This window comes from Coptis chinensis, chromosome 2 (assembly GCF_015680905.1).
Source record: "Coptis chinensis isolate HL-2020 chromosome 2, ASM1568090v1, whole genome shotgun sequence".
NCBI lineage: Eukaryota > Viridiplantae > Streptophyta > Magnoliopsida > Ranunculales > Ranunculaceae > Coptis > Coptis chinensis.
In genome coordinates, this window is record NC_141457.1 from 48,170,763 (window position 1) to 48,193,138 (window position 22,376).

Genomic DNA, 22,376 nt, shown 5'->3' on the forward strand with positions numbered 1-22,376 from the left:
AATCAAGGTGGATCAGGAGATGCTGGGGGCCGAAGATGATTCCCAGTCCTAACTTTGGGTACCTGCAAGTGGAACGAATTTTTTTTTATCGAACAGGTCAATTGTATTATAAAAAAAACGAAATTGAACGAAAAAAAACGCAACGAACGACAAGGAAAGGAATGAAGAGAATGGGGGTTCCCCCTTGATGCAACTTTCGCTTTGTAGCCCAAGTTCTATGGCTTTAGAACAGCAGCGGCGCCATTTGATATATGCTTTTTACGACCACTTAGAGTTTAGAACTCTCTAAATTGAAGCAAAAGAAATCAAGGTTCCTTACTCACGATCTTCGTTGAGTAGAGTTAGAATAAGGATTCGAACTACCTAAAGTATAAAACAACTACAAATTGGGTGTTACAATAAGGGAACTAAGGAGTAAGGTTATAATACTAGGTTTCTTCCTAACAAACATTAAAGCAAAACATTTAAGTTTGAAATCATGCACTTAAACAAAATACAAATTACTAAAAAGAAAGGTGGAGAGTTAATCCTCCTCATGTGAAACTATCATTAGTTGTTTATTTGAAAAAGGTTTTGATTCTTCCTAGACTCATAGACAAGTCCCTAATGGAAAAATAGAATTGATCCCTAGCATGCATGGCTCACTGCTTAAGAGCTCATACATGCTAGCAAGTGAAACCAAACAATGACTTATCTCTAAGCTCATTGTTTGATTTCTAACTAGACACTACACCAACTATCATTTTGGGATAGGATGTAGTGTTAGTTGTTCATCCTAAAAACCTACCAAACTCACAACCAATGTTTTTCCCTCACATGAGTTGGATTAACTCCCCAAAGGGAAGTTAGCTCATGATCCTTGGGACAAGGACTTATGAACTAATAAAAACTCAAAGAGAAAAGAGAGAGAGAGAAGAATTAACAACAACCAAACTCACTTCTATTATATCTCTAGAAGAACAAGTGTTCCTCCATTAAAACTATTACAAGCTTTTTGCAAAATAAAAACTAAAACTAACTTCTCATTTTTTCACTAAGGAACTAAAATAATGCCATGAGGGAAAATAAGTCAAGGGAGTAAATGGAGTATCCCCCCACCTTTGTCTAATTTCTTCTCTATTTGAGAGAAATCTCATTTCCTCCCACGTGAATTATCAAACCACATTGATTCATTTTTATCTACCACATTAAAACAAAGTGACACCTTGCCTTTTTCTCACTATTAACACCTAATCTAATTTATTACATGCAAGGTGTCAACTTTGCACCAATAATTTGTTATCTTTGTCTTGACATGCTCCATGATTGATGACTCATCCAATCTTGTGGCCCCGTGATAGTGGGTCCATAATGCGATCGATGGTGATCCGGTATTTTGGGCAGTTTTACAACTTCCGCCTATCGCGTAGAGTTCATCATACGATTGTCCGAGCAGCTCTCTTGTCGCATTCGAGTCCCGGTTGAGAGGTAGGAGCTTTGGAAGTTTGATGCTTGGCGTGGATTTGGGAGAATTCATATATACCGTTCCTCGTGCTTTATTGCAGGTTTAACCAATATTTCCATGTTTACTGCAAATACCTGCAAAAGTATGAAAACATATTTATTTCATGATTATTAAACACATAATGAACCAAATTTATATGTCTCAATGGGGTTTCATAATACACTTTTGGGTGCTTATCAATGATCCTGCCTAAGACGAGTCTGCACTTTCTCATAGTTGCAAAAGAAACTTTTGCAAGCACAACACACATAAGTGTGTCCTAAAGTATCATCCAATTTTTTTTTGGTGTAGTCCTCAAGATTTCTCATATTTTTGTTTCATTAGTGGCTTTACTTTCTTCATCATTGCAAGCGTAGGCTTTATTTCTCCTGAAGAACGCTTTTGGATCCGTTTGCTTATTTTTGGCTTCACAGTGGTCCATTGATTTTGATCCTTAGAAAGCGCTACATACCTTGATGAGCTCTTACGCAAAATAAGTGTTGGGGCTACTGCATCCGTAAAGAACTCAGTCTCATTCTTTGAGAGATCATCATCTTCATCCTCATTTCCAGCAACTAGCCTTTCATACATGTTTCGTTTTCTACTACTTTGCAGTTGGTTAATCGGAATAACTCTAGGCTGACTCTAGATTGGTGTGACCATATTACTCTTATCTCTTTGGCTACTTGAAGTTCCTCTTTGCGAAAAGGTGTTCACATAAGGAGTATCTATAGTTTCACCAATCATATTTACTATTGGAGTTATTATCTTAACAGGCACATAAAGTGCTAGCTGAAGTTCGATGGAAGGATCGGTTCTAGTCTTTTTTTTTTGATTGGCAAGCCTGTTTTAAATGAGATCAGTAACTTTTTGATGTTGGCGGGGTTCGAACCCCAAACCTCTGGTATCATCACCCAAAGGTTTTACTGACTTTGCTAGTCAGTTCCAATCTCATGTACACCAGTATTGAGCTCTTCAACCTCTGTTCCATTCCCTTGAGCACCACTACTCTGGCCATTTGGTTCATGTTGGGCAGTTGTACTAGTGGACTGCTCCCATCTCTTCACCTCTATCATTTCTTATGCAACTTGTTCTTGCACCTTCAGAGAGGGCACTAAGACGACTTATAACTGTCCATATTCTTCTATTCACATCTTCTCCACTTCCATTGCCAACATACGTTACTAGCATCCAATCCAGTAGATTGTATAGTATTGAGTCTACTCATTCTTCCACTTCTATTAGTGGTATTCAGCCTCCGCCCTAAATTTGCATCACCCAAACATTTCTTAGTTTCATGCCCAAACTTTTGACACTTCTCACATATTTTTGGGATCCAAGGGTACTCAAACGAGATAAGCCATTCATCTCTTGGTGCTAGTTCAACTATAATGGAAGCTTGGCAGAAACATTTACCTCGATACATAGTCGAGCATAATCGACTCGCTTCTTTTGCTTTGTAGCTTCATCTTGACTGAAAGGAATGCCCACCTTGCTAGCTACGAACCCTAAACCAGCATCAGTCCACAACTCCTTAGGGACGTTGTGACATTTAACCCACACAGGGATTGTTGTTACCATTGCTCGCTGTTTTTCAACACCTCGAGTCCATGGACTTATGATAAAGCAACAACTACCAATAAAGATTAGACCTTCCTCTAAAACTTCTTGATGAGCTTCATTGCTCAAGAATTTGAAGTAGAACAGATCTTTATCCGCAATAATCTCAAAAGTCCCTTTATCTTTCCATTGCTGTTAAAGGACGTTTTTCACATATGGGAATGAGAGGCGTTGCTTTATAAAGAATCCCACCACGTAGTCACTCCATTAATTACATCCTTGCATAATCAGATCCATCAGTACCTAAGTAACACCATTCACTTCTTGTAAAGTGCAGTGCTTTAGTGTTTTTTTTAAGACCAGACGCTCTATTTTGAAAGAATAAACTACTCCATGATGATGTTGTAGGCACTGAAGCAATTGGTGGAATTCCAGCTGAGGAAGGTGCTGCCACTGAGGAGATAAGTGGCTTAGACGGTGTATCATCTGCTGAGGGGGAAGGGTCAGCATAAGGAGGCTGAGGAAGTGGAGTTGGATAGGAAGGAAGAGGAGGAAAAGAAGATATACTGCTATCCATCGATAGATCAATTAGGAAGGATATAGGATCTCCAGTTTAGAGTTGGTCAGCTAAGAAAAAAAAAAGGCTTAGTCAACTGAAGTCAAGGGAAGAAAAATAACTAAAAAAGGAAGCTTTTAAGAGGGAGGTTATGTTTCTATGGAGAAGATTCCTAAAAGAGCAATAAAAGATAAGGATTATCCAAAATATAGTGAGAGAAATCCATACCTTCTCTCTCCTCTAGAAGCCATTGCAACTAGCTAGTGGCCTTCAAAGAGTATGAAAAGGTTGACGTTTGCTGGAATTCAATCAATAAGAGTTTCACGTTCACATTTTCGAGCAAGCAAGGGTTATATTTCCCTCATGCTACTCGTAATAAAAAGAGAACTTTAATCAATTAAACCCAAATAATCTACAACGGTCTAGGGTGGATTCGAATGCCTTAGTATTTTCTCCATTAATAGTATTTTATAGCTTTCGTAATTAAATTAAATAGCTTTAGTTATAGTTAATTCAAATTTCCTACAACATATTGTTCAAATTAGGTTGGGTAATAGTTTAAAACTCAATTGTCCCCAACACGCATTGTCTGTGGGATAAACCTCGTATTTGCATACCTACTACAATAGACCTTGTGCGCTTGTGCGTATTACAATTAGAGTTTAATTAGTCTATTTATTTAGGCCGGTTAAAATCCTATCATATCCATGCTGACAACTCTTCCAAGTAACTTGACCCCAAGTTACCATCGAGATATACTAGCAGCAAAAAGAGCAAGGTTAGAGTGTCGTGGGTCCATTGATGGCCAAAAGATCTCTGTCTTGGTCTCATTAAGGACAAGCCCTAATGACGACCTTGCTTCTTGGATAATGTGTAAAGCTGTCGCAACCTATTATGTGTCACTAATCACAGCTCCATAATCTAAGTACCATGCCTGTAACTCTAAATGATAAGTAGACTGAATACACAACAGTAGTGGATGTAAAACTAGTGAAAAAAGAAAGGGGGCCTAATGGGTCACCCTATTGAATTCCTGTTACGGGCCAAATGTGATCTGCCCCCAGGGTATAGCCTAGCTGGTTGGTTGTATAGGTATTCCACCCATAAACCAACAAAAGGCATTGTAAGAGAACCTCATTCAACATAGATGCTTGATCAACAAGGTTGAAGGCATTATGAAAATCCACAAGTAACATAGAGAAAGAGCTATTATCCGCATTATCATGTACAAATCGATTAACAACATCCAGAATTACTTTCGCTCCTCCAGACATACCAACCCCAAACTGAAAATCACCCAGGCACTGGACCATATCACTAGCCACCCCTTTCAAAGCAATCTTAGACACGTACAAGACAATGCCAAACCATGCCTACTGCTATTGGACGAATGTTGTTATTCGGCTTTAAGGGAGGCTTAAGTGGCGCATGAAGCTTTTATATTGTGGTGTGTAACTTTAAAAGAGTTTGTAAGAAGTGAGGTTCATCCTAAATTGTTTAGAGTTTGAGTGTGGGAATTAAGAAGAAAAAAGGTAGACTCTTGGTATAGATTTTATTAGTTTTAAGCTAATAAAAACATGAAAACTCAAGTTGTTTGGTATGGAAATGATATGAAAACATTGAAAGAAGTATTGACTGAAGATTGAAATAAGAACAACAAGATAAGATTGATTGATTGAAACAAACAAAACAAGATAAAAAAGATTTAAATAAAAGGAAATGAACAATAATAAAGTAAAGGTCTTGAATTGAAAAACTAGACAAGAAAATTAAAACAAACCAAATGGTTTGGACCGTAAAGCAATGGATGCTTTTTTTCTCCCTAACTTTTAGATTATATACCCCTACTTTTGCCTTTTACTGATTTGCCCTCCTCTATCACTTTTGAGACACCTCACACCTCACACCTCACACTTCACTTTTGCTTTTGCTTTTTGATTTTTTCTTAACCAAGGTAGGTTTTGGAGAATATCATATTTTGAGATAAGGGCCTCCATCTCTGGTCTTCTGAGCAGGCTTTGACCTTTAACATTGACCTTTGACTTTGACTATTAACTTTGACTTTTTTAACACTTTTCCATAACAGCTTCTGGTCTTCATAATAAGCATGATTAAGGCTCCTTTTGGTGCTAAGACGCAACTTTTATGATAAGTGGTCTGAAATTATCCAAATCCTGAAAAAGACAATAAAAGCTATGAGTTATTTTTTCGTTAAGCATAAGATGAGCTGTAATGCAGCAATATAAATGTAATAAAATGCATATTTGGGAGCTGATCACCACCCCCAAATAGCATCTTGCTTGTCTTCAAGCAAGGATAAGAGAAAAAACTAAGATCACAAATGAGTGATTTATTATAAGTTATACTAATCTTGTTTCGCAGAGTGCGATTGCATTGACCATATGCAACAAGGCCTTAAACTACTAGGAATTCCCTAGTAGATGAGCTTTAAGCTTCGTGAGAGTTTTCCAGTGAAGGTACTCACAAACTTCTTCTATTTAGTATAAAGGTCTTGTTTCCTTATTTATTCTCAGAAGTTCATACATCTCATTAGCGGAGAATACGGACAAGCTCATTTAAACTTAGAATAACATATGTACAGTAATTTAATCATCTAAAGATAAATGTGCAAAACATGAACAATGAAATGCAAAAGCAGAGTTGTTTCTGAGACTTTCAGAGAGCATTTTTAAGGTGGGTTCTCAGTGGGGTGTTGCAATCACAACTCTCTGATAGATTCACTCAAGGTTTGTTCTCTTAAGTGCAGTGGGCACTTATATTCCTCGCATACTCAAATGACGTCTAAAGAAATTAGGGTTGATTGATCATGCTTGCTTACTATCACACCATCCTATTTCTAATCGAGCTAGAGGTTTTTTATTAGGAGTTACGGGGCTAGGGTGATGGTTTAGAAAGAAAAATGAAGGGATAAACAAAATCTGATAAGTTAAGAAACTGGGTCTTCAAGATACTTGTAACCAGAGAAGAACCTCGTTTTGTTCTTTTGCTTCCAAATTGTGATACATTGTTTTAGCCCTTTGGCTTTGTGACTCCATATGATTGTGAATTTTTTGGAGGTCTAACTTTGCTTTTGTTTCTTTTTGTTTTTGATATCATCTCCTTTTGATTTTGAACTTTTGGGAGATTCAATTTTTTTGACTCCTTTGATTTTTTTGGAGTTTTGGTTCTTGGATGGGTCTTTATTTTCTTTTCTTTTCGAAGTAAATAAATGTTCTATTTTTGTACAAGGTCTTCTCTTTCATTTTTCTGATGTCCATCCAGTTCTCAACTTGTCAGCTGGGTAAGCTTTTTATTGTGTGTTGTAACGGGTTAAATTTTTTTTGTGAAGAATAAAAAGGCTTTTAGAAAAAGGTGAAAGCTCAAAAGGGGTAACTAGAGGAAAACTATCTTTTTGGGGTTTTAACATTTATTTGGATATATCTATCCAAAAAAGGCCTAAATTCTCTCTTAGGATATGGCGTGGTGATCAAGCAAGTGGACATGTGGTCTTTCTATCCGGACATCTTTTCTGTCATCACTCAATAATCATTCAGATGAGGCTTTTGGCTAGATTCTCACAGGACATGGAACTTAATTGTTCTAACCTTGGCTTCGGAAACTCACTACTATATACAAACAAATGTTGATGCTTGCCATTCATAGAAAGATGCAGAAACTATTGTACGTATATTAGTCTAAGTATGAAGAACGAATCTTTACTCTATTGCTATAATGAGACTTCTAAACTTTTTATTTATCATAGAAAAAGGAAACAAGACTTTTTAATACTAAATGGAAAAATATTTTTGGTCTTTTTCAAATTTTTTTTTAGAAAAGAAGAAATATACTAAATCTACTATATAGAAAATGCCTAGTTTTTGCAAAATATTACTGTGCTTGTTCTCAAAGTATGAAGAGATAAGGAAAGTGATTACCATAGAAACATGAGAAAAAATGACGATACACCTATATTCTATTTTTCATGATGAAAATACGCCACCCCCAAATAAGTTTGGGGTGTGGGTTGTTTGATATATATAGAACGAGAAATACATGGTTTATTATACTAGGGATATTTATTCTACTAGGAAATCTTTTTGGCTTTTTATATTTTTGAAAACATATATGAAATGCAAAAAAAGAAAAATGGAAATATTTTGGCATGATGTATCTGTTTTACCTTCTACTTATATACCAAATTCCACAAGAAAAACAAAATAAAATAAGCAGATGATATTAATCATATAATTAAACTTATACTAACATCATACACGTAAGAAAGAAAAAAAGAAAAATAAATATATCCAACTATACCGACACTAGGGAAATGCCTAGTCAGAATCTGTGCATGACTCGTCTCGACGTCGAGAAGATCTTTCTCCTTGATGACGTTGGGTCCTGACATGTCTATCACTATGCGGGAGCGCATCTTTGATGCTCTGCAGTGTTCTAGTGTCATTGTGCTAAAAACGTCGCTACTCCTGCTAGAAGGACCGCTGCTCCTCTCTGAGGGTCTACTGTTCCGCTATAATGTTTCCCTGAGTTTACCTGAGCTGGTGGAGATACGAATGTAGAATCCTTTGACCACCATGGAGGAAGTAAATTCCGTCCATGGGTTGAGTGAACTGTCGAGTGGCATCTTCAGCGAAGTAATCCACTTTCTCAGTCGAGCGTGCTTGCTCAGCGGCTCTAGCTTCAGGTGGAAGCGATAACTTCTTGATGCAGTGGGCATATATATATAGGACCTGTGGTAGCGTCCTTGACCTCCACTAGGGCGTTTCTGGGCTAGAACCCCCAGTGCTGCATGATCTTGGTGACCAGCACTGGTAAAGGAGCGGTGGACTTCTTTGGTTTGTAGAGTTGCTCAAAGATAAAGGAGCTGATGCAGGAGCTATTCTTCTGTTCTTGAAGAATCTATAAAAGATGAAGCATAGCCTTACCTATATCCGAAGGCTTGGCTGACCCTAGCAGGTTGTAGGCTGTCCACTGAGATACTATCAACTGGTTCTTTCGTAGCGAACTCTGAAAAGTGCAGTGAGATTTGGGATTTTTCACCCTTCAAGAAGTGTCTCTACCATCATCATGTTGATGGTCTTACTGTCTGGGGATAGTTCCATCTGAATGTGAGCCCTCAGAGGAATCCCCAGAACTCCACTCATCACCTCCTTGGTGAGCTCAAGCGAACGTCCATCCTTGACAACCGTGAGGCGGTTCATCCTCCCCTCTAAGCATGCAGTTATAAAATGAAAGAGTAAGAGAGAGAGAATACGCCGCACTTTCCAACAAAACCAAGGGTTCCCATCCTCTTCTTCTAATCTCAGCCTTGAAGTGCACTTCACATAAATCGGAATTGAAGAGGTTTTGAAAATTTTGCTCCGGCACGATTTTAAGAACTTGAGTAATTTAGAGTAAGGATTGATAAAATTAGGGTTTTGAGTTGGAATGAGGGTTGAAAATGGAGTAGGCTGTAAAAATTTGGAGTGGTGGTGTTTTGAGGTGAGGTCGCGGTCGTGAGTGTATGAGGGGCGGTCGCGAGCTGGTGTGGGCGGCTAGGGTTGGGGATTTTGTGAGGAAGAAGAAGGGAAGTTGGGCAGTCGTATGGATTAAATAGTTTGATGGCACGTGCCTCTTTAATGAAATTGAAATTTTGGCCCAAGCCCAAATGAAATCAGGAAATTCCGATCTTGTCCTCAGTGCCTTGCTAACTTCAAGAGCCGATCTGTGCTTCGTTACACGTCCGATCTTGACTCGTGAGATACCAAAACGATCAGCATTGAAAATTCAACCTAATGGGGTAGGATACACTTACATCTAATGGTGGATGAGAAACAAATGATGGAAAGAACTGTAAGGAAATGTAGGGAAATATACTGATAACAGAAGGAAAATTTAATTAATTAATAATTTTTTTTGGGTTTTGCATAAGTTCGACTGAAATTTTAAAAAGGTGGGTTATTTTAAGTCAGATCCCCAATACTTGGAAGTTTTTGAAAATTTGAGTCAATCCCAACCAGATGGCTGGATTACTCTCTTAGACCGAGCGTAATGCACTGGAGGATAACACATGTAGGCTTTATAAACAGAATTATTATGAGGTTGAAGACTGGGGTAAGTTGGTGTTTGACATTTCAAGCACTAGCTTTCTCTCATAGCTCATCTCTTACGTGCATATGATACCTAAACCACGAATGATTTTTGGTATATGTGTCCATATTTTAAGCTGCAGTTCTCTAAGAAGTGCTTGCACATGATCATTGAAACTGATCCATCTAGTCTTGCTAGGTGGAGGGTTTTTGTTTGCTACAGAAGAAATTTTTGAAAAGTTTTTTTTAGAAAAGAGAGGGATTGAGAAGGGGAAAAGATTTTTAAGAAAGGAAAATTTTGTACAAGTTTAAGTCTTTTAACTTCAGATTCTCGAGACAAAATAAAGAGGTGGAGGCAAAAGATAGAATTAAACAGAGGATAATATCACTTTGGGTTACTCTATTTGTTTAATTCTAGTTTGGAGACGCCGTTTTTTTTAGTTGGATTTCTCAATCAAAATATATCTCTAACCATATAGAGGTTTTGCCAAGAAGATAAAATTATACGTTAGTCTGGTATCATTTTGGTTACTCCGAGGCGTATAACTTTCATTTTTGTATTATCTGGTTTTGAAAACTATAGAGAGATGTTTGAAGAAACTTGTACTCAAAAGTTGTGATTCTAGATGCTACTATTTGAAAACAAACCATAACAGATAATCTTAGGCAACTTTCGTGTTTGCTCTGTGGCGAACCCAATCTAGACAGACAGAGATTCAGCTACACGAGTTGGGGGATTTACTGCACAAGACATGAAATGTCCTGACTCGGGCGAATAGCTCGATTATATAGGCGACCCTTAGTAAGCAAAGCTGATCTCAAACCACCCCTAGATTGCGTTGTTCTAGGAGTTAGTCTGTGTAAAATCCATTGTCCGTTTTGAAAAATCACTTAACTATTGATGTATCTAGAGTCTTATCATTAACAAAACAAAGAATACAAACATTTTTGTAAAAGAAATGTATAATAAAGAAAAAAAATGTATACTCGCTCCACAGGTTCACACTTACTCTAACGACGAGTAAAAGTGTATTACGAAGAATATACGAGATATACTATAGACTAAGGCTTCGACACTTACAACCACACCCTTCAAGTTGAGAGGTCTGGTTACCTTATTGATGTATCCCCTTAAAGCAAAAGATGGAATGGAATGGGAAAGGAATACATCAGAAAAGAGTATTCAATCCTCGTAGATGGGATGATTAAGAAAGAGTTTTAAGTGCTCCAACTTTGTTCACGTCACTTGTTGCTTCAAAAGCTGTGTTTATTGGTTTAGGATTAGGAATAACTTGACCTGGGAACACACATTTATGAGGTTTATCTTGGGCTAACAAGTTCAGAGATTGTTGCATGGATGTTACGATTTGGGTTTGTTGTTGCATGACAGATAACATTATTTCGGTGGGCTTATTTGTTTGGACACTAGTTGATTGTGTAATGGGAACTAGGTCTCTTTGGTTGTTGACAGGTGGGTTTTGATAGTTTTGGTTAAACTGGGATAGAACCAATGCTCTGTTCTGATTATTATAGGTACCTTGCCCTTGTCCTTGTTTGAATGTATTTGTTGGTTTGTTGAAACTTGGAGGTGGTTGGTTTTATAGAATGTTAGTCCATGTGAAGTTTGGATGTTGCCTCCATGGGGAATTTGGTATATTGAAAACACACATAATTCTTCTAGCTGAAGTGATGATATGTTTTTTTTTATCAAGGGACATGTGACATCTATATGATTTAAGCTTAGACATAAATTGCATGGTGAGGTATTTATGTTCATGACAGGATGAGGAGTTTGGTCTTTTTGTTTGGTTGTGAGGGCATCTATCTTTATTATGAGGGTTTCGATCAAAGTTTTGATTTATGGATATGATTTTACCTAAAAAATACCACTAGCCTTAGATGTACTGGGTTGGGTTGTTCTGGAATTGTTTATGTCGCCCTAATGGGTACTCTTTTTAGCTTGGTTTTCAAGAAAGGTTAAGGTTTCAGTTGCACCTCTATCCAAAAAATTACCATTACTCATGATGTCGAGGGTTACTTTGTGTTATAGGAGAAGGCCTTTGAAGAAACATTGGACAAGAGTGGATTTTTCTAGTTTATGGTGAGAACATGAATGAAGTAGCAGGTCAGAGAATCTATCCTATGCTTCAAAAAATGTCTCACTCGGACTCTGACTGAAGAACTGTATCTTGTGATAAGCACCTAAAATTGTATTTTAAGCCCCTTAATAGTATTTTACTTAGGCCAATTATGTTTATAATAAATGAGAGTTAGTACTGTTTACGTATTTTTTGTGCATTTCAGGACTTGAAGTTGATTAGGTGACTAAATGCACCACTTTTGCAAGGAAAATGAGTCAAGATGATTGCCAAGGAAGTTCTAAATTTAAAGCCCAAGAATCATGGAGAAAAAGCCCAGTTAAAGTTCGGAAGTCAAAGTCAATTTGGGTAGAAAAAGGAAAGAAAAGTCAACATAACTTCAATAGGCTGTATCTTTGGACTCAGACTCAGGCCTCGGAATTGGGCCTACTTTATGTCAAAACGACCAACTCGGAATAATATTTCTAATGGACTCAACCTTTCCCCAATCAAAGCTGCAAAAATGGACTAAAATGACACACAAATAATTTCCAGCAGCTGTGGCCTCTTTAGACTTAACCTAATGGACTTTGGGCTCATTTTAGAGGCCCAAAGTTCCCCTTTTTGGCCCATGCACGAAAATGTAACCCTAACCCTCTCCTATATAAAGAGGGTTAAGGCTAAACCTATTCTCTCCTTCCCCTCCTTAGTTAATAATTAGTTTAGTTTAGTTTTAATTAGTTTTACTTTCTTTAGGGTTAGAATAATTTAGTTTGTAGCCACTATTAATTCCCATCAATCAAAAGGTTTAGTTAATTTTCAATTCAATTTTCTTTTCAATTATGTCTCCTTATTATTGCTTTAGTATAATGATTCCTATGACACAAGGCTAAACCTCCATTAGATGAGGTTTATGAAGCCATGTGAGGATGAGTAGCTATTAGTTTTATTATGTTGCATAAAAGAACGCCAAGTTTTTTGTTATGAGTAACTAGAGATAGAGCTCATAACAGAGAACTAGAGTATAGAGCCATCACCAAAGAGATTTGTGGTGGAGCTACACTCTCATGCTAGTGAAGCCTTGATCCGAGAGGACTTGGTGTTCACTAGGAATCAATATAAGCGATTTGATACTAACTAATAGTCAATCAAATCACGTGGCGGATTAAACCCTTTCTTATATCTTTATTCATCATTTAAATTCATTGTTTTCACCCTCAAATCTACTGTTTTGACTAACACTAGTGAAGTATATTGATAATCTAAACTTGCATTCAAGTAGTGTACGACTAGAGTTTGGCGAACACAACTACTCCTCCCTATCTCAAATGATTTAGAGAGTTTCATATCTTGATAAATTACTGTTTCTCCATCTCCATATCTACTGTTCTCTAATCCATTTCAATTATATATTATTAATGGCGCTACTTGCCATCTAGTCTCTTACATTACACGTGTTTAGATTACAAAACACTATTTTCACTATTCACAAAACACACACTAAAACACTGTTCGTAATTTCTTCGAATTTTTTTGCTACTGTTCGAGAGCATACGAGTTGTTCAACCAATTCCCTGCCCTCCCGTGACCTGACCCTAAAAATTTGAAACCCTAGTTTTAACTCACGAGCGCGCACACCCCCTCAAATTGCCTTCACTAAGTGCGACCCGCCTTCTACATCTTAAATGCGACCTGCGCCCAATTTGCCCTAATTCTAAGCGTGCACGCACCTAGGTTAATTAGATTAAATTAATTTTTTAATATTATTTGAAATCTTATCTCACGAGTGTAGTACAATACTTGTATGCTATCAACTACAAAATTTTAAAAAATTATTTTTCTTCATTCTAAACGGTGTCTAGCAAACTGACAGAATTTGGGGTTCTCTAATTAAGGAATGTGCATGCACGGACAACCTCCCTCAAATTCCTAAGTGACCTGGCCATTGGTTTGATAAAAAATACAAAAAAAAAAAATTAATTAAATATTAGTTTAGTAAGTAAACCCACCCACTACCAAAGCCCGATTCATAGGCCTGACATCAAGGCCTAACACGAAGTCCTTAGTAAAAAACCTTTTCCTAATTCTTAAAGTTTTAAAAACTAATAAGGTTAATATTTTTACAGGACTTCACAATCCACAACGTGTACCCAAACCAGTACTCGTACAATTGTTCAAATAACGTAGACGTGCTTCAAGGCTATTGAAGACGCTATTTATACGCATAGCAAGGATGCTCCAGGTAACACCTCTATACATCCTCAAATCTACTGTCAGAGGATTCTATTTCTAGTAATAATCTGGCTATTTTTGTATGCTCGTTAGGAATTGCATATTAGACTTAAAACTTGCATGAGATTAAGATCTGGTACACATAAACCTGCCATATTAGTTTTTTGCAGATGCAAAAATAATCGCCTATCTAGAAATTCACCAATCACCACACACACACCACCTACACCCACCAATCGCCTATCTCCGCTGTAATTTATGTTATAGTCTTGAGCATTCCGATCATTATTGTCCTCTTGCTTATGAACAACCACAATCACAACCAGAAGATGTCTGTGCTTTTAATTATATACCTATTGCACCTTGGAGACAAAATACTAATTTTAGTTGGTGTAGTAATCACCATCAAGGAGCACCTCCAGGTTTTAATAATCAAAACGTTAGGTCTACTAATAACTATAATCAATATCAACCAAGGCAAGGACAAGGGCAAGATAATTATAATAATAATAATAGAAGTTTAGTCTCGGTAAATAACAACTATCAAAATCCACCCATTAATAAACAACGTGAGATAGTTCCTATTACACAACCCGTGGCAACTCAAACTCAACAATAGATATTACTAGCTATCCAACAATCCATCCAACAATTATCCCAAGAAAAAACCCAACAAAAAGGCGTGTTTCCAGGTCAACCCGTACTTAATCCAAAATCAACAAACACAGCCTTTGAATTAAATGGTAGTTATAGTAATGAAAATATAATACAAGGAGAACTAAAGGTCATAACTACTCTCCGTTCAGGGAAAGTGGTTGACAACAGAGTAATAATGCCTGAGGATTCCCCACAACTGGTAAAAGTACCAGTTAAACCTCAACCTCAGGGGAAACTGACAAAAACTAAAGAAAATGACAGTACACATATTGACCTTTGTGCTAAATATAGAGAAAAACCATCGTTTCCCCATAGACTAGCTATGTTAAAGAAGGACAATAACTTTGACGAGATTAGGGAAGTTTTTAAAAATTTAACAATAAACCTACCTTTCCTCGAAGCCATAAAATGTCTTCTAAAACATGCTAAATTTCTTAAAGATTTGTGCACCACAAAGAGGAAAACAAATTTATCTAAAGAAGCTTTCTTAACAGAACAGTTTCCCTCTTTAACTGAGCATAACATAATCATTAAGTACAAGGACCCTGGTCATCCCATTGTACAATGCACCTTGGGCAATACTTTCACAACAACTGCTCTTCTAGATCTAGGGGCGAGTGTTAACTTACTCCTGTTTTACCTTTAGAAACAACTAGGTATACACGATCTAAAACCGACTAAAATGACTTTGCAGTTAGCCGATTGTTCGATTAAGTATCCTAAGGGCGTAGTTGAAAATATTCTTGTTAAAGTACAAGACTTCTATTACCTAGCCAATTTTGTCATTCTAGACACAGAAGTCGCTTATGACTCTATTCCTATCATCTTAAGGCGTCCTTTCTTGGCAATTGCCAATGCCCTCATTAATTGCCGCGATGGTTCGATGTCCATTTCCTTTGGAAACCTTGCTGTTGAGGTAAATATTTTTAAGATGATGCAACAGACACCAGACACGACTATAGATGGCAAAATTGGCATGATAGAGAGCCTCGCTCAAGATTATTTTAACAAAACTTTTATAGAAAATCAGATGCACCAATTTCTTTCCTTTGGCAATACTCTAGACTCTTACATCCAAGAAGTACATGCCTTCTTAGAATCTACTCTTATTCATGATCTAGCTCCTAAGTTTGAAGAATTCATTCCTGAACAAATTTGCGTTGTAGAGGAGGAAAACCCTCCTAAATCCCTCATTCCCACTCCTCCCACCCCTGAGCTTAAACCTATTCCCACTGAGTTAAAGTACATTCATCTTGATCTGGATGGCACTCATCTGATTATTATCTCATCTCAGTTATTTGCTACTAAAGAGGCAAACTTGATTAGGGTTATTTGTGAACATCGTTCTGCGATTGGTTGGTCTTTAGACGACATTAAAGGTATTGACCATAGCGTATACAAACATCGCATACATTTGGAGGATAATGCGAAAACCTCCCATGAGCCACAACATAGTTTGAACCCTGCTATGAAAGAGGTAGTTAGAGTGGAAGTTTTGAGATTACTTAATGCTGCCATTATATACCCCATTTCAGATAGTGAATGGGTGAGCGCAGTTCTTGTAGTATGATAATCAATCCTTTAAGGTTTTGTCCTTTAAAGTCCGCAGTTCGCAGTCCAAAGTCCATAAACATCCGATTAGTCAAGTTACCATACTCACGTGGGTTGGTAGCATAGGTTGAGTAAGGGATCGTCCATACCTTATGATTAGGCAAGGTTCACAACTGGATTTACAACCTTAAGGGATTAGTGAGTAGGATTTTAGTTTGTTGCTTAATTAAAACTTGGAATGCAAGTATCGTAAAATAACAACGATTGATTTCTACATAAAATAAATTGGGATAGAGATACAGAAAAAAGGTTAATCATAATCATGCAAAATCAGTTTCCAAAGTTAGAGTACCATATTTCTACAACTCTAATCCGTTTCGAGTTCATAGACAAACTCGAAACGACGTCGAGTATTGATCCCTAATGAGATGCACTCATATCTAAGCTTATTTCACTAGCAGAAGGAGTTGAAGTAACATTCCATCTCTGGAATATCATTTCAGCTCCTGGTTTGATTCTACAATAGTTGGACAAACCTGAGGGCTAACAGCCACCATAGGGTCTCATGCGAGACTTGAGTAGGTCTCTCGCGAGACTGTTCTGGAGCATCAGCACTCCAAACTTGGCCAGACTTAATTATTTTAGGACCGGATATATAATCTAAACCTAATTCCTAAGTAGCGATTCTGGAACATTAAATGGCAACCTGATCCTCACATGAGCATCATTAACCCTCCCCTTGGGAGGATTTTAGCTCAAGGTCCTTGGATGAATTGATTAATTTTGCTGTATACAATGAATAAGTAAAATGAAGTAACTGAAGAACAGGAATTTCACTTGAATGAAAATAGATTTTATTGAAGTGAATACTTACAGTACTTGATACAAAAGCTTGAAATGAAAAGCTACAAAAGGAAATATAAACTACGGATGGAAATATGCAAGAATGTAAAGTCTCCAAGTCTCTTTTCTCTAACTTCCCATCCTATATATAGCCCCCTCACGTGAAACCCCCTTTTTATTTTGTTTTGTATTTTTCCAATTACTAACAATCCAAACTTTGTATTAACAAAGTTTGTCTTTTCTTGTTTTAATTTGTTTTTTTTTCTTCATTTGCAACATCAAATCATGTATTAAATTTTTTTTTGTCTTTTCTTTATTTACAAGGTGGCACACAAGTGTCTTGCCACTTGTCGATGCATGATGACTTATCATGTCTTGTGGGCTTGCAGAGTTGGTCTACGTGCTGTGTCCAATGATGGTTATGATTTTGGTGTTTTTATAACTTTCTGTCTTTGCATAGAGCTTGTCGCCCTGGTTGTTCTGGCAGTTCACTTGCCAAAATTGGCATCCAGGTTTGAAAGATGTGAGTTTCGGAAGTTTGTTGCTTCTTTACATATGGACTCGTTTTGCACTGGTTTTGTCCCTTTGGAAACTTCGGCTCTAGTCGGGCTTTGTTGGGCTTCATTGGGGCTGAGTGGGAAGACTTCAAGTATGCGCAATATTCCCGTACTTTGATGCATGTTTTAACATCATATTCACGTTAACTGTGAAAACTTGCAAAAGTACCAAAATATAATTATTTCATGATTATTAAACACATAATTAACAAAATTGATATCTCTCGGGGTTTAGTATTACAGTTTTGGGTGCTTATCACACCAACCCCAAATAGCACTTTGCTTGATTGTCCTCAAGAAAAGAAGAGACATTAAAGCAATAAGTGGCCAAAAATGTGTTGTCCTATACTAAGTCTCATTTCGCAGAGTGCGGTTGCATTGACCGTATGCAACAAGGCCTTGAACCACTAGGAATTCCCTAGTGGACGAGTTATAGTCTTGTGAGAGTTTTCCAGAGAAGATACTCACAAACTTCATTTATACTGCAACGACTCAGTAACAAAGGCTTGTTCCCTTAATTAATCTCAGATATCTATACATCTCACTAGCGGGGGATACAAGGATTAATTCTTTTGAAATTAAAGTTAATATACATACAATAATCAAAACATCTATATATGAACACACATGCAATGATCTTTACAATGAAATGTACGAGCAGGGCCGTTTCTGGATCCTTTGGATAGCGTTCTTAAGTAGGTTCTCACAGGTATGTGTAGAAACATAAATTCTCTCATATGTTTCTACTCAAGTTTTGCTAACTCCAATGTGCAGTGGGCACACGTTTCCTCACATACTCAATGATAGTCAGAGAAGCCGAGGTCGAGAATTCACATCTACTATTTATTATCACACCACCCTACTCCTAATTTAGCTAGAGGTCTTTATTAGGTGATATGGGGCTTAGGTGGTAGTGTAGAAGAAAATGGAATGGAAAATTAAAAAATGATACGTATGAGAGAATAAGGTCTTCGAGATATTTACACTAGAGAAATCCATATTTTCTTTCCTGCTTCTAACATGAGTTTCCATACTTAGTTTTTTTAAGCTTTTGTATTCCCTTTTGATTTGATTTTGGGCAAAATTCTAACATCGATTTTTCTTTTGATTTTTGGAAACATATTTCTATTTTTCTTTTTTTTCTATTATTCTGAAGCAGGTAACTGATTTTGATTTGTGACAAGTTTTTCACTATATTTTCCCACACTTCATCCTATTTCCCATACTCATCATCTAGGTGGGCTTATTCATTTGTGGTTAATAGATGGGTAATGAATTTTTAGTGAAATAGAAAGTGGTTCAGTGGGGCAACTAGCGGTAAATTTTTTTTTTACAGGTATGAATTTTTGGCTATATCGATCCAAAGAAGGCCTAAATTCTCGCCTAGGATTCAGGTAGTGATCAAGTAAGTAGATGCGTGAACTTCTCTATTCGGAAAAACTACTCCTCTGTGTCATTACTCACGTATCACACATTTTGAGGCTTTTTGGTTAGATTCTCACATGATATGGAAAATAAGTTGTCTAACTGTGGGTCCCAGAAACTTACTGCTATGTACATTTAATGATAGTCAGTGCATGAATGCTCATGAAAAGATGTAAAACTATTGCATATGTATTAACTTAAGTTTCTAAGAACAAATCCTAATTCTAATGCTAGGGTGAGATTTCTAGATATTTTTCATCACAAAAAAAGAAATGAAACTTTGTCACTAATTACACTTATTTAGATAGAAAATAAAACTATATACAACCTATAGATGCTTAATTTTTTTACAAAAGGTTCTAACCACCCCAAATAGTAGGACGCTGTGTCCTCAAAGTGTCAAGAGGAAGAAAGAATATACCTGAGAGGCTTGAGCCAAAATAGAGCTAATATCTTCAACAGAAAATTATGCTAACACCACATATAGTATATAACACAAAAAGGGAACGGACACTGTTAGGTTATTTATTTTTCACATCAAAAAGTAAAACAACAAATATGTACATCAACTTACACTCCCCTAATTATGAATTAGGGTTATGTCCATTCTAGCTTCATCTCTATCGAAGTGCCATTCCTTGGCGTCACTCCAGTTTATCAAGGTTTGCTAAACTTCGCTCCACTTTCTCTTCTTAGAAGTGTCCAAATGAGCTATCATGTCTTTGTCTTTGGGGAAGCAACAAACGTACCTTAGGTACCTTGAAGAATGCCGACGTCAGACCCAAAATCTCAAAGAACGAATTATCCTGTTTGTCGGACACATAGAATCTACTCGTACCCAGTCATGAAAAGTGGCCGAAAACTGTGGGAAGAATGTCCTCATTATCCGGCATGCGGTAACTGGCAAAGTGATATAATGGTGTCGAAAAAAGAGCCCTTTTCAGGTTCTCAATTACGAGGTTCGTGATATCGAAGGCGGTATGTTGCTGAGCGGGAGCATGGAAAGTCTTGCAAGCTGATTCAGATGTAGTGGAAAAATGCCAATCCTCAATGATGTTTAGAAGGATAAACAACATGGCAGTCCTGATATTCATTGTCATACTTGCCAGGAGAATTGTTTAGTCTGGCCATCGTCCAAGTTCGTCAGGTTCAATGACTTAGGTGAGGCCATCGCCATAGAGGCCGGCGAAATCTTCCCAAAAGTAGTGATTAAAGGTGTTTTGTATGATGTATTAAATGGGGTTGGTTGATTATAGGGAAGGCCTAAAGCCATATCAACTGTTGGCTCGTAAAAAAGATGTCTGGTGTTACCAATATGGATTGCAAATCCGTTCAAAAAGAACCCACGTGCAACATTAAATGTAGGTGTATCCTCCATATGATCATAAAAACAAGTTGCTAAACCTAGAGAGTATGTCTGCTCAGGGTGCAGAATGAAGGAGGTCTAACCAACTTGGATGATAAGGTCTCTAAAAAGATGTCCATATGCAGGAGAATTCAACAAAGCATGGAAAGATTGTTCAGGAATAATCTTTGGAGGTGCCATTGCAGAAGACGTGTGATGAAAGATACCACCTGTAGACAAAGATAAACCAAAAATTAGAATACGATGGAAATGACTAAGTAAAATCAAAAGACATTTATTATAACAGGTAAATTGCACTATACTTAAAAAACAAAAAAAAACAGAAAATGACAAAGAATGGAAATTTTAATAGAAATTTGCAAAATTTAATTTCGGTCATGGCCCGGGTAACAGCGAGGATCCTTCGGTGGGAGAAATCCATTAAAAAGATTCTCAATGAAGTCAATCCGTGAAACAACTCGTTGCAACAGGGTGCTCTATGTCTGGTAAATCTCGGCTTGGTTCTTCATTATGAGATTGTGATTTGCCACGAACTGGTTGTGGCTGTGCAAGAATTGTGCTTGTTCCTCGTCTTGTATTGTCCGCAGGTCATGAAATTCAAGAAGACTAGTGATGATGATGTTCTGACGTGTGTATAATGTCATTAGTCCTTGGTGAATTAAACGAAGGCCTTCCATAGGATTAAATACGTTGTGTATTGCATTTTCAGCGAAGATGTTGACAGAGGAACAAGCTTCGCTAGTTTCTGTACTGGAATGGTTCTTTGCAACGTCGAGAGTTCAAAAACCGTTCATACAAATTGAGTGAATGGTGAGAATGTTAGCTGTTCTGAGATAGGTATTAGGATTAGTAATAGGAAAACCCCAACACACCATGATAAGTGTCACAATGGTTGGCAAAGGAGCTTACTTTTTCTTGGCACGTGCGATCGCATTTCAGAGAAATTGAATTATGCAAAAATCATTGCTTTTAGTTTGCAATACCTAGAGTAGATGTAGGAGGGGTTTTGTTATTACGGAAGTTTTAGATGTGCCGAGCACATTATGGGCTAGCCACTGGATCACAGATAATTGGTTCCTTTGTAAGGATCGTTGATAAACAATGTGGTTTTTCCAGTTGTATTCGCCGTAAAGGATAGTTACAAACATTAGATGCCTTATATTGTCGAATGGTGAATCCTGAAGGTGTACCCCAGGGTTTGTTATGGGAATTTGAAGGACCTCGGAGATGATTTCTGTAGTAAATATGCGCTCGCATCCGTTTGCACGGACAAAGAATTGCCCATTTTGGAAATAACCGTGTTTATAGAAATGTAGAACCAATTCTCTGGAATAAAGTCCCTCCTTATGATGTAATAGATGGACCCATCCTCGACGTAAAATTTCAGTATCAAAATATGGATGAAATAGACCGCTCTGAAAATTTTTCATAAAGTTTTGCTCGGGCACGAAAATTTGAGTGAGGGCCATTAAAGATGGAAGGAAAGGAGTGGTGAAGATAATTTAGTGGAAAAGGGAAGACTGGATTTGAGAGGTGTCTAGCCTTGCTATAAATAGGCACCAATCCAAAAGTTATGGATCGAGGTATCACAGGGTAGTTAGACCACGTGTATCTCCTAAAATAATTCTATCGAGGTGCTTGCCCAAAAGATCCTTTAAAATCAAATCCCTGAGACTGTGAATCAAACGTGGAAAAAGATAGAATATACGAGAGAATGTTTCACATGGTAGTTTGATCAACTTGTATATTCCTAAAACAAGGCGCAAAAGTGGATGTAGTGTGGATGGGAAAGAATAGGGCATGTGACTACAAGGAGTGGCGCACTCTTCATAATTTTTATTTTTATTTATTTATTTATTTATTTTGAGCGTAAGTAGAAGAACAAGGAATACGTAAATGTAATCTCACAATAAGTTGTAATAACGTATAGGGATGTGAAAACACACCATAATGACAACGGGAAAACAAAATACAAATCTATATAT